General features: G+C 41.8%; 1 protein-coding gene across 4 annotated transcripts in view; it reads left to right on the top strand.

Annotated features, from left to right (window-relative positions):
- RBFOX1 (RNA binding protein, fox-1 homolog 1) overlaps positions 1-12,987 on the top strand; it is a 1,098,419-nt gene that overhangs the window by 343,190 nt on the left and 742,242 nt on the right. The gene's annotated exons all lie outside the window — the stretch shown is intronic.

Consider the following 12,987-nt stretch of genomic DNA (forward strand, 5'->3'; position numbering starts at 1 on the left):
ACTCACACTTTCACTTTCATGTATACACAGATACACACGCACACACATAAATGCCACATATATGGTACCAGATAATTATGATTAAAGCTTTGCTTAATTAAGTGGAGAATTAAAATTTCAGAACAACCAGAGTCTGTTACCTAACTTCCGTGATTTAGGCTAATGTCTCAGTTCACCGTTAAGGTCATTTCTCCTAAGGTTTCACTCTTGTCATCATTTTTATTGGTGACATCTAAAATTGCTGAGGAGTTGAATATAATATGCTCAATTAATTAGAGGGTAAATCTGCATTATTTAAGCCTACATTGATTGCAAAGTAATTGGGATCTAAAAGAAGCTCCATGTGTCTTGTGTGTATGTGTCCCTGTGTGTGTGTGTGTGTGTGTGTGTGTGTGTGTTGGAGGTGATGTTTCTATTCCTGTATATGGCAGACTTTGGGAGGAATTTTGTACTTTATGGTTGTGATGTGTGACAGTCCTGATAAGGTTGTTTCAAAATTCCCAAGTGAATAATCTAGCTGGTGAAGTCAGAAGAATTAGGTTTAGAGTAAAAGCTAGACATGCTCACACTTTAGACTGGTTCAGGTGTCGTAATTCAACACATAACTGTCTGGTTTTTTTCCCATCCTCCTATTATGACCCTCCAAATTATCAGAACATATATATGTATATATATGAAAAAGAACCTAGTTCCTGTGGGTGTAAAACTTTCTAGCCCCTATCCATTCTTTCCCATTGGTACTATATTTATAGTATAAAAAATTTAAAGACTTACCTTGATAATTGGTCCCCATGTTGATGGCCCTGGGGCATGTGGAAGGACCCCCAACGATCCAAGTGTATTCAGCTAGTGATAATAGCAAGGGTATTTTATTGTATCCTAATTCTTTCAACATTGGTCTTGTAAGATACCCGGCAGCTCCTCATGAACCATAGTTCTTGTATTTCTTGTGCATAGTGAATATAACAGCTTATCCCAACCTGCTTTTCAGTGAAAGTAAATCCATTGATAATCAGTGTCTCTAGTTTAGAACAGCATTGGAAAATACTGGAACTTTTCCCATTTTATACTGAGTCAGCTCTCTTTCTCTGTGTGGTGTGTATGTGTAGAAACAGATATAAAATATGAATATCTGTTAGTCTATCTATCTATCTGCACATTGTTACTTAATAAACACTTCTGTAGGGCTTACCCCAGGCACTATTTTAAGTGCTTTACAAATAATTTATCACCTCACAGCACTTTGATGCAGGCACTATATCCCCATTTTACGGATGGGCCCTGTGAGGCAAGTAAATCTGTCTAGGGTCACAGTGTTAATAAGTGGTAGAGCTGGAATTCAATCCCAGGGACCCCATATCCCAGTGCTTATAATAAAAAATAATAACTTGTGATTATCAAGTACTTTCTACATTTCAGATAGCGGACTTTAATTTTTTCTCATTCAGTCTTTACAACAAACTTATGAGTTGATTACTGTTATACTTATCTTGCAGAGCCAGATTCAGAAGCTGAAAGAATTAATGCATTTTTGATCATACAGTTGGAAGGGGTGGGGTCGAGTATCACATCAAGAAAGTTAGATTAAAAGGCTCTCAATATTTTATAGTGAAAACATCAAACATGTACATGCATACATGTCTCTTTTCATATATACATGTATTTATAATAAGCAAAATACTGATGCATGCAAGAAATGAAAAGACAAAAACACCTTGTGTTGACTGTGTTTGGTTCTCAAACCCACACCTCTGTAAAGAAGTGTCTCTTTTTCACTATTAGCTTCAATACAGAATTATGTGAGCATTTCTCCCACCAAATCTGAAGGTGTTTGAAGAGATAGAAAGTCCTTTTGAATGCCAGAGAGATTGCACTCACCTTCTTTTTCTAATGAAAAAGATAGATCTGCAGCCAATACATGTTTATATTTATTAAAAGAGCCTGCTTATGACTATCGAGTGGCATCAGCAATCCAGTGACTGACAGGCGCAGCTGGAGATCGTAGTGGAAAACATGCTGAACTTTCCAGAGAGAAATGGGCTGCTTGATCAGAGTTCAGTTATAACCAAGAGCATTGCATCAGCAATAAACTCTAAGTTAATGTTAACAATTTTAATTTGTATCTTTTAATTGTTGAATTCTGAATTGCTTTCCAATTTCCCACCGAGTTTAATGTGTATGCAAATTACGCAGCCAAGAAATTCAAGATACAATAGATAGACTGCGTTTTGCAAACATACCATAATTATTGCTTAATTTTTAAAGGTTCTTTCTCTTCGTCAGGATATTGTTCCATTTCCTGAAACTGAGCAAAAGACAACTTTTGGTTAATGATTAGTATAAATCTTGTGATGGAACTTAATTGAACGCTAACTTTGTTGTTCTCACAACTGCAAGCTACTCAATTCTCTATTTCTCTGAGGTAGGGTTTCTTGCTCTCTTAGCACAAATAACTCGTCTGCTAATAATAGCAGGAAAGAATTATCAGAACATCCTTTTAATTGTCTGAAGGCTCTGCACTCTCATACAAGCTGTTACAGAAAGGTAAAAACAACTTTCACATCTATTTTAATACTGCATTTCTTATTAGTTCCAATTAGACTTATCAGTGATCAGACCAAGCAAAATAAAGGAAAAAGATATCAGTGAAGAAGGCAGATGCTGTTCTATTGTTAACATTCAAGGCAGGAAATGTCTTGATTTAGGGTGATATATTTGTGTGTGTGTATATATATATATATATATATATATATATATATATATAATATTTAGTGTAAAATGGCAGTAGCTAAACCAATGGATTTGGTGGAATAGCAGTGATAAATATATTAAGTGGACTTCCCAGGGACCACTAATGGTAAAGAACCTGCCTGCCAATGCAGGAGAGGTAAGAGACGCAGGTTCAGTCCCTAGATTGGGAAGATCCCCTGGAGAAGGGCATGGCAACCCACTCCAGTATTCTTGCCTAGAGAATCCCATGGACAGAGGAGCTTGATGGGCTACAGCCCATAGGGTCACAAAGAGCCAGAGAAAACTGAAGGGACTTAGCATGCACATAATCCTATTAAACATTTAGTTTTCAATTGTTTTTTGATTACCGACTGGACTCCAGGAGTCATCTTAAATATGTGTATTCAGTGTTGAACCATATTTACTGGTTGCTGTCATTGTGGTCAAGTGTTTAAATATGAAACCAAGAAATAAACAAGAGGTTATAGATGGTGATCCATGATTGGAAGGGCGGGTGAGGGGGAGGAAATAAAGTCAATAGGCTACAGTGTGGTTTGGAGTTGGGGGCAGCGGTGGTCAAGGAAGACATCGTGGAAGAGGTGATGTCTGAGCTCGTGGTAAAGGACTGACCCTGGAAGAGTGAGAAACAGAAAGTTCTGGAAACAGGGGACAATTGCAAAGGTCTAGTGGAAAATCCATGGGCAGAGGAGCCTGGTAGACTGCAGTCCATGGGGTCGCTAAGAGTCGGACACCACTGAGAGACTTCACTTTCACTTTTTACTTTCATGCATTGGAGAAGGAAATGGCAACCCGCTCCAGTGTTCTTGCCTGGAGAATCCTAAGGACGGGGAAGCCTGGTGGGCTGCCATCTATGGGGTCGCACAGAGTCGAACACGACTGAAGCGACTTAGCAGCCACAGCAGCAGCAGGTGGGAACAAGCTCAATGCATTGGAAAACCAAAGGAGGTTTGGTTTAGGTTATGTTGTTATGACCGAAGAGTGGCATTTCTCTTTAGTGTCTTACAATGCCAGTCCCCCTTTCCCAGTTGGTGGTGTTCCCTCCGAGACTGTTCCAGGGATGAAGAACAGTTGATGGGTGGATACAGGCTATTTGTACAGAAGACTTAACACATCAAACTCCTCTGGAAAACTAGGAAGGACATTTTAATTATGGTCTCAGTTCTGGAATGGCTCCAGAGTTCTCAAGATCCTCAGAAATCCTGAAGCTGTGTTTTTTATTCCAAAGTCATCAGTGGACAAAGGTGATTTGTTGTTACCTAAACTTACTCTTATTTTTTTCCTTTAATGGTGGTCTTAAATTCTTTTGATTATGAAAAATTTCAAACATAAATGTAGGAAGAATTAGTATAATTGTATGCATACCCATTGCCAGCAACTGCCAACTCATGGCTGAGCTTTTTTTTTTTTAATTGACTGATTGACTGATTGATTTCTAGGGCTTACAGGTTCAGTAGTTGTGGTGATACGTGGAATATTCCCAGACCTGGGATCGAACCTGTGTCCCTTGCATTGGCAGACAGATTCCTAACCACTGGACTACCAGGGAAGTTGCTGAGCTTATTTCTTTTGTATGAATCATTTAATCTACCTCTCTCTACCCCATGAATATTTTGAAGCAACTCCCAAACACTGTATTATTATACATAATTTTATATATAATACCTAGTCATACATTATTCAAATATATGTTTTCAAAAGATGTGGACTTTTTAGGAAAAATATTAGCATTATTACATATTAAAAACTAGCAATAATTCCTTAATAAGATCAACTATTCACACATCATATTATTTAAATATGTATGCATGCATATTAAAAAGGTGAAGACTTTTAAGAAAGAAAACTGAGTTTATTAACATTATCAGGCCTTAAAATTGACCTGACTTCCTTAATGTAGTCTAATATTCTATCGGTGTTCAAGTTTACATGGTTCTCATCTGCATATGGGTAAACCTGTGGCTGATTCATGTTGATGTTTGGTAGAAAGCAACACAATATTGTAAAGGAATTATCCCTCAATTAAAAATAAATAAATATTAAAATACTGTATTCTGAAAAAAAGGCGGAAAAAAAAGGTTAAAGGAAAATTGAAATACATTCCTGACTCAGTATCCATGAAGCGCTGGTTCCAGGACCTCCTACGGATCCAAACTTCAGACGCCCAAGTCCCACTGGCATAGGACTTTCCCAGTGGTCCAGTGGTGAAGATTCCAGGCTCCCAGCGCAGGGGACTCGGGTTCCGTCTCTGGTCGGGGAACTAAGATCCCCCATGTCAAGCTGCACAGCCAAAACAAAACGGGAGTAGGTTTAAAAAGAAAAAGGCATAGTAAGACTGGCTGTCTGCATCTGAGGTTTCTGCATCTGGGAAGATGGAGGGCTGATTGTGGACCAAATGGAAACTTGTTGACACATTGTGAAAGCCCCTTTCACTGTCGTCGTTGTGGGACCCTGGCACTCTGTTTGCCCAGGACAGTTGATCCTTGCTATTGAAGGGTCTCTCCACCATCCAGCTTTGCTCGCTGTGTTCTCTGTCCTCTGTTTTCTGCAAAGTGGTGGTTAGATTCAGCCATTTGATGAAATGTTGGTTCATTTTTCTTAAAGCAAAACCACATCATAAATGTCACTGTGTGCTTCTCTTAGGAAGCATGACCTGTCTGGCTGGCAGTCTTTCGGGGGGTTTTTTGTGGCTATTGCCAAGTGATTGCCAAGCGTGACCATCATTCCTCCCCATCTATTACATGGGACCCTTCTGCAGAGAGAAAGCCCCTCTCATTAATTTGTGTTTATTTTTGCTTACCCTGAAGTAGGTGTTCACAAAAGAAATGTAGGATTCACGCATCTTTCTTTGTATTCTTCCACTTGTCAAATGATAGGATTTGAGTGCTTGAGTCTCCCAGAAGTGACCAGTGATTTTTCCTGAGTTCTGTTTCGAAGCCCTGTTATGGCCACTGCAAGCTACTTCCGGCTGGCTTCTTCTTGTCTGAGCCCAGAATTTTCTTGCTTTATGAGATGACAAGGTGTTCTCAGATCAACCTGTACACTTCTAACCTCTGACCTGGACTCACTATTTCCTTTTTTCTTTTCCATGAAAGCTTCCAGAGCCAGTAGGTGGCTTAGTCTGGGAGTTGGTGAATGTCTATAGTTATGTTTACTCTCTACCCATTCCACCTTCTTCTAACAGGAGGGCCTTGTCTTCTAAGAGCAGTTCCACTGGGTTCTTATGAGCAGGGCTGAGGATTCAGGGACATTGAGACGCTCAAGAGTCCTGAGCATAACAGTTCATCCACAGGGGGGTTTGTGATCCAGGCAGACCACCCAGAGTCCCCTGTACCCCTTGGCAGTTAAACTCTATGGAGAAACCTGCCTCTCCTAATGGCTTGTTAGACTGGTCAGAGGTGAGTGAGTCTCATGATGTGGCCGTTCTGCTCCAATATACAGAAGCACCATCTAAGAAATGGAGAAAGGAAAAATCTGTTTAGGCAATATATTTTTTAACTGACATGTAGTTGATTTTCAATGCCCTGTGCCCATCTCTGCTGTACAGCAAAGTGACCCCGTTATACACATATATGCGTTCTTTTTTTAAACATCCTTTACCAGAGCAAATGCTTCGTTGGCAAACTCTGTTTCTTATCCTCTTCACCTTGAGGATGATATTCAGGGGGAGCTGGTGGCTGTGGGTCTCTCATGGAAACCATAAAGTTTTAGAAAGCGAGTTCAGGTAACGAAGCACTAATTCCAGCAACAGTTAGCTTTCTTGCTTGCTTTCTCTTTCTTTGCTTCCTCCCTCCTTTCTTTCTTTCTCTCTTTCTTTCATATACACATGTGTCATCTGAAAACGCCGCAGAAAGACGGCCTGATCGGACCAGGAGCATCTTCAAATGAGAAAATCCCCTGCCCCCGTGACAAATCTACAGGTCTCGCGAGAAACGCCAGGGCTCACTCACACGCAGCCAGAAGAATATATTGACTGTGGCCCAAGCTCGTGGGAAGATTGATCAATCCAGGAGACTTGCATTAATTGTGAAATAGAAGGGACGGTGCGATCAATGGTGGGAGTGAGGTGCTGCGGGAACCACACCACGTCGAGCTAATCCAATAATGGAGAAGCTGATGTATAGCATATTGGAATTCTACCGTCTGGGCACTTGTCACCGTAAAAAATATCCCGCAATTATAGGGAAAAATTGAGCAGGCAGCAGTTGAGGCAACCTAATCAGCCCAATGCCACTGTAGTTCTCCTGATTAAACACTAAATTAAGTGGCACTCAGCTTGGTAACCTGCCGGCATTATGAAAAATAATCCTGGTACTCACGTGAAAAGTTTGTATTTTAATCAAAGCCAACTATGAATATGAAGCTATTCCTGGGCTATTTGGGTGTCATTTAGCTGTGAACACGTTTAACAATTTATAAATGAATCTTTTGCCATTAGCTACAAGGAAAAAGGGACCCGTGCTGTACGGGGAGGTAAAGCTCTCTGTGCTAAAAATCAATTAGATTTGATACAAGCTCAGAGAACTCTTAAGAAAAAAAGAAGAAGAAGAAGAAGAATGCATTCAAGAAACCCTGAGAGAATTCAAATTTAGTTAACTTCTATAACATTTTGCCTAAGGGCATCAACTCTATTCTTTGCTGAAAAGCACGTGATCGTTCCAGGAGGGTTGAGGCTTAATAAGCTGTGGGTTCCACTAGTATGTCTTACACGCATGCGTCCTTGTTTAGTCCTGTAACACAAGTCCACTGACAACTTGGGACTAAATGGCAGATTCTCCAGGACCAAGAGAAAACTGCTTTCAGGGGCATTGATGTGGGTTAGTCTCTAAGTGGTGTCTGACTCTTTTGTGACCCCGTGGACTGTCGCCCATCAGGCTCCTCTGTCCATGGGATCTGCCAGGAGAGAATACTGGAGCGGGTTGCCTTTTCCTTCTCCAAGAAATCCTCCCAACCCAGGGATTGAACCCTGGTCTCCTGCATTGGCAGTCCTTGCCAAGATGTTCTCAGTATCCCATAGATGCAGACTTGTTTCCCCAAAGAGAATCAATTGTTGGACACCGGCTGGCGCCCAAAATCTTGTGTCGCCATCTTGAAAAGGCGGGTGAGAAGCTGACACTCTCCTACTTTGGTGCCACCAAAGCTTCAGCCACAGTCCCTACCTGATGGGTTAATTTTGCATTTCTTGGAAGCCCAGGACTTGGTGAGATCTGAATGGGACGTGGTGAATGCATAACTTTCTAGTGGATTAGTGCTCCTGCTAAGATATCGAATACATTTTGCAGTTCATTTCTACATCAGGTGCTCTATTGCAAACAAGGTGAATGGAAAGCAGAATTACCTCTGGGAGCAGTGCAGGGTGGAGGAAAGGGTGTAAACTTTGGAATCAAGCCCTGGCGCCCACTGGCTTCATTATTTTATCTAAACGTTGATATACAAATAGTTCCTGCTCACACAGGACTGTTGAAAGAATTAAGTGTGTGTGCTTCAGTCATGTCATTCTTTTGGGCCCCCATGAACTGTGGCCCACCAGGCTCCTCTGTCCATGGGATTCTCCAGGCAGGAATACTGGAGTGGGTTGCCATTTCCTCCTCCAGGGGATCTTCCTGACCCAGGGATCAAACCCACCCATGTCTCATATGTCTCCTGCATTGGCAGGTGGCTTCTTTACCACTAGCATCACTTGGGAAAGCCCTAAAGGAAGTAAGGGGTGTTAAAAACCTAACTCAGTGTTTTGCTCATAGGATATGCACACTAAACAAAAGTCAGCCTCTCTTACCTGAAAGTGACTTTTTCCCCTAACCCCACTCCCAGAGGACATGTGCCAATGGCTGGAGATGTTTTTGGATGCTACAGCTTGGAGAGGGATGTTATTGGCATCGGGTGGGTAGAGTTAAGTGAGACTGCTAAGCATTGAGCAGTGCGCAGGGTAGCTCCCCAACAACAAAGAACTGTCTCTCTGTAAATGTCAATAGTGGCAGGTTAAGAAGCCCTGATGTAATCTATTATGGCGGCATCACTATTGATGTTCCTTGAAAGTGGAGAGAAGGGACAATGATCTTAACAAATCCTATGTTTTCTATCCCTCACATTAAGATTCTCTCTAAAAGAAAGAAGGGGCGCTTTTAGGGGACTACAGAGGCAAGTACCAGTTTCCATTCAATAGAGTAAAAACAAATACATAAAGTAATTAAAGTGGCAGAGTTTTACTATAGCAAATTTTGTATGCAGAATAAATGAAAAGAACTGTTCAAAGTGTTGAAACTTTGGCTAACAAATATTCAGAATGGCAGGTAGACTGAAGTCTCGGATGGACTACAGTCTTTGCAAAAATGCATCAAAAAACTTTCAGAAATAATGTTATAAAGCAACTGTATTCCAATCAGGGCTTCCTCAGTGGCTCAGATGGTAAAGAATCTGCCTGCAATGCAGGAGACCTGAGTTTGATCCCTAAATCAAGAAGATCCCTTGGAGAAGGGAATACTCACTCCAGTATGCTTGCCTGGAGAATTCCATGGACAGAGGAGCCTGAAAGGCTACAGTCCTAGGGATCACAAAGAGTTGGACACGACTGAGCAACTAACAGTTTATACTCCAATGAAAATTTTTATTTTAAAAGTTTTGGGAAATCTGTTGTAGCTTAAGGTGATGACAATTGTATCTTGGGCAGGAGAGAGTGGATAATAGGCTAAAGACAAAGTTTATTACCAAACTGTAAGCTTCATGAAAGCAGGAATTGTCTTTATCCTTTTTCTCTTGCAAGACCCATGATTAATTTTGTAGGGGTATGGACTTTTTTAAAAAAATCTTTTTGTAGTGGAACACTTAACATAAGATATACCCTCTTAACATATTTTGACATATACAATACATTATTGGCTCCAGGTACAATATTACACAGCAGATCTGCAGAACACATTCATTTTGCGGAACTGGAACTTTATCCCCATTCATCAGTAATTCCCCATTTACTTCTCCTCTTGGTCCCTGGTAACCACCATTTCACTCACTGATGCCATTAGTTTCACTAGTTTAGATATCTCATGTAAGTGGAATCCTGCAGTATTTTTGTGATGGGCTTATTTCACTTAGCAGATGTCCTCAAAGTTCATCCATGTTGTCCTATATGCAGAATTTTCTTAATTTTTTTAAGGCTGAATCGTGTCCCATGTGATATAAACTGCATTTTGTGTATGTGGTTCCGTCGGCACTGGACACCACAGACTTGGAGTCTAGAATACAGTAGTTAATATTCTCACTTCTCTCCCCTTACCCACCATCAGAGGTCAGGATTTGTTGTGGTGGTTGCAATAATAATAGTTGTATCTTGCCACAGGTATCAAAAGTGCTCAGTTGCTCAGTTGTGTCCGACTTTGCATGGCCCAATAGACTGTAGCCCACCAGGCTCCTCTGTCCATGGAATTTTCCAGGCAAGAATATGGAGTGGTTTGCCATTTCCTACTCCTGAGGATCTTCCTGACCAGGAATTGAACCCGTGTCTCTTGAGTCTCCAATATTGGCACGTGGATTCTTTAGCTCCAGTGCCACCTGGGAAGCCCACACTATTGAAAAGTGTTCATATACTTTCTAATATCATTTTCACAATCAGATAATGTTATAAGGACATTGTATCATTGTGGAAAAGGACACCAAGACTTTGAGTGAGTATATGGTTTGGGACTGGAAACCAAGAATTCCGAGCACTCCTGAATTTGCTCTCATAGGCTGTGGAATGGATCTCGAGCCTGGTTCCCCAGCCCTTCCTGGGTATAGAACCAGCTTACAGAGCTGGCAAAAATTCAGAGACCTGAGTGCTACTCCAGACCTGTGGGAACAAAATGCCCTGGAGTGAAAGCACAGAGCAGAAGGTTTTTGTAAACGACTTATACACAGAGAGACGGGGAAGAGGAACAGACATTCTTCTTTTCCTGTATCAAACATCATCTTAATTTTCAAGACTGCTGTGGATAGAGGCTGTTTACAGTATTCTGAGTTTCTGGCTAACGTAAGAGCTTAATTAGACACCCATTTGTGATTCATCTCCTCTTGTTAATAAGGTTGGTTTAAATAAACAAGGAAGAGTGATTATATATGAAATTTTCTTTGATTATTGGAAGTCTATTTCACATCACCATTCAATTCTACTCTGTTACATTTCATTACCAGTGTATGTGAGTGTGCTCATTTGCTCAGTCACGTCCAGCTCTTTGCAACCACATGGACTATAGCCCACCGGGCTCCTCTGTCCATGGGATTTCCCAAGCAAGAATACTGGAGTGGGTTGGCATTTCCTCTGCCAGGGTGTCTTCCTGATACAGAAATCCAACCCAAGTCTCCTGCATAGCAGGCAGGTTCTTTATCACTGCACCACCAGGGAAGCCCCTAGCCTATATGCTTGAGTGGCTGTAATTACATACATACATCAGCTCCCTTCAGTTCAGTCGCTTAGTCCAATCCGAATTTCTGCGACCTCAAGAACGCCAGGCCTCCCTGTCCATCACCAACTCCCGGAGTCCACCCATGTCCACTGAGTTGGTAATGCCATCCAATTATCTCATCCTCTGCTGTCCCCTTCTCCTCCTGCCCCCAGTCTTTCCCAGCATCAGGGTCTTTTCCAATGAGTCAGCTGTTTGCATCAGGTGGCCGAAGTATTGGAGTTTCAGCTTCCACATCAGTCCTTCCAATGAACACCCAGGACTGATCTCCTTTAGGATGGACTGGTTGGATCTCCTTGCAGTCCAAGGGACTCTCAAGAGTCTTCTCCAACACCACAGTTCAAAAGCATCAATTCTTTGGCACTCAGCTTTCTTCACAGTCCAACTCTCACATCCATACATGACCACTGGAAAAATCATAGCCTTGACTAGACAGACCTTTGTTGGCAAAGTAATGTCTCTGCTTTTGAATATGCTATCTAGGTTGGTCATAACTTTCCTTCCAAGGAGCAAGTGTCTTTTAATTTCATGGCTGCAATCATCATCTGCAGTGATTTTGGAGCCCAGAAAAATAAAATCTGCCACTGTTTCTCCATCTGTTTGCCATGAAGTGATGGGACTGGATGCCATGATCTTACATACATATATATAAAACATGGTGGACTTGAATTGTATAGACTGGATTTAACTCCAAACTTACACTTCTCTGCAGTGCAGGAGACCTGGGTTCAGTCCCTGAGTAATGAAGATCCCCTGGAGAAGGGCAGGGCAACCCATTCCAATCTTCCTGCCTGGAGAATTCCATGGACAGGGGAGCCTGGAGGGCTACAATCCATGGGGTCACAAAGAGTTGGACACGACTGAGTGACTAACACACACTTCACAGCAGCCTTCAGACCTAACCAAAGTCACTTAGCTGCTTGGATAACAGAAACAGCTGAAATGTAGTCAATGTATCTGCGTGCCAAGCACACAGGGTTTTCTCAGGCATCGTCCCGTCAGATCCTTCCAGATTCCCCTTCCCTTGGGTAAACACATCGCCTAGTGGGTGCAGAAACAGGCATAATACTGGACGCAGATCTAGAAAGCCGACATGCTGGACTTGCACCAGATCTGACTGATGCCTGTGACTGTGTTTTGTTCACCTCTGAAGTGGGGTTGATTAAAATATCGCCCTTCATGGGCAGTTTGAAGATCTGATGAGCAGCTTATGTAACGGAAGATCTGAACGCTGAGTATGTAAGGTGATTCATTATTTGGTTTCTGCCAGCACTTGTTGGAAAGAACATGCGTGTTTTCTCTGGGTTTGTTCCTGGCACCTCATTTACCAACCTTGAAATCCCCGACTTGTTTTCTTTTTCAAGTGGTAAATGTTTCATCATTATTTTTGTCTCCTCTTGGAGCTGACCCTCTCTCTCCCTCTCTCTCATGACATTTGGCTTCATCCTTCAGCCTTTTTCTCTCTCTTTTTTATGGTTCCATGTTGCTGTGAGCAGAACTCATTTTTCAAAAGACAGATGGTGGCAACCCTATTCTCTCTAAATAAAAAAGCAAAACAGCTGTTAAGGTGCACACAGAGTTGCGGCCAGCAAATCGTATCTGCTTCAAGTGTTGGCGAAGTCTCCCTTTAGGGAAGAGGAGCTAGCTAAACAAAATGTGCAGCCTTGGCTGGGCTCTGCCAAGGTCCAAGTATAGAATGATGGCAAAGAATGGAAATTTATAGCCCGCGAGAGATCCAGCACCTTTCTGGCTTGGCGGGTGCATATTTAAATGCAGTCTAACGGAGCTGAAATTTATTGCTCTCTAA

Source organism: Capra hircus, chromosome 25, assembly GCF_001704415.2.
Source record: "Capra hircus breed San Clemente chromosome 25, ASM170441v1, whole genome shotgun sequence".
NCBI classification, from domain to species: Eukaryota; Metazoa; Chordata; class Mammalia; order Artiodactyla; family Bovidae; genus Capra; species Capra hircus.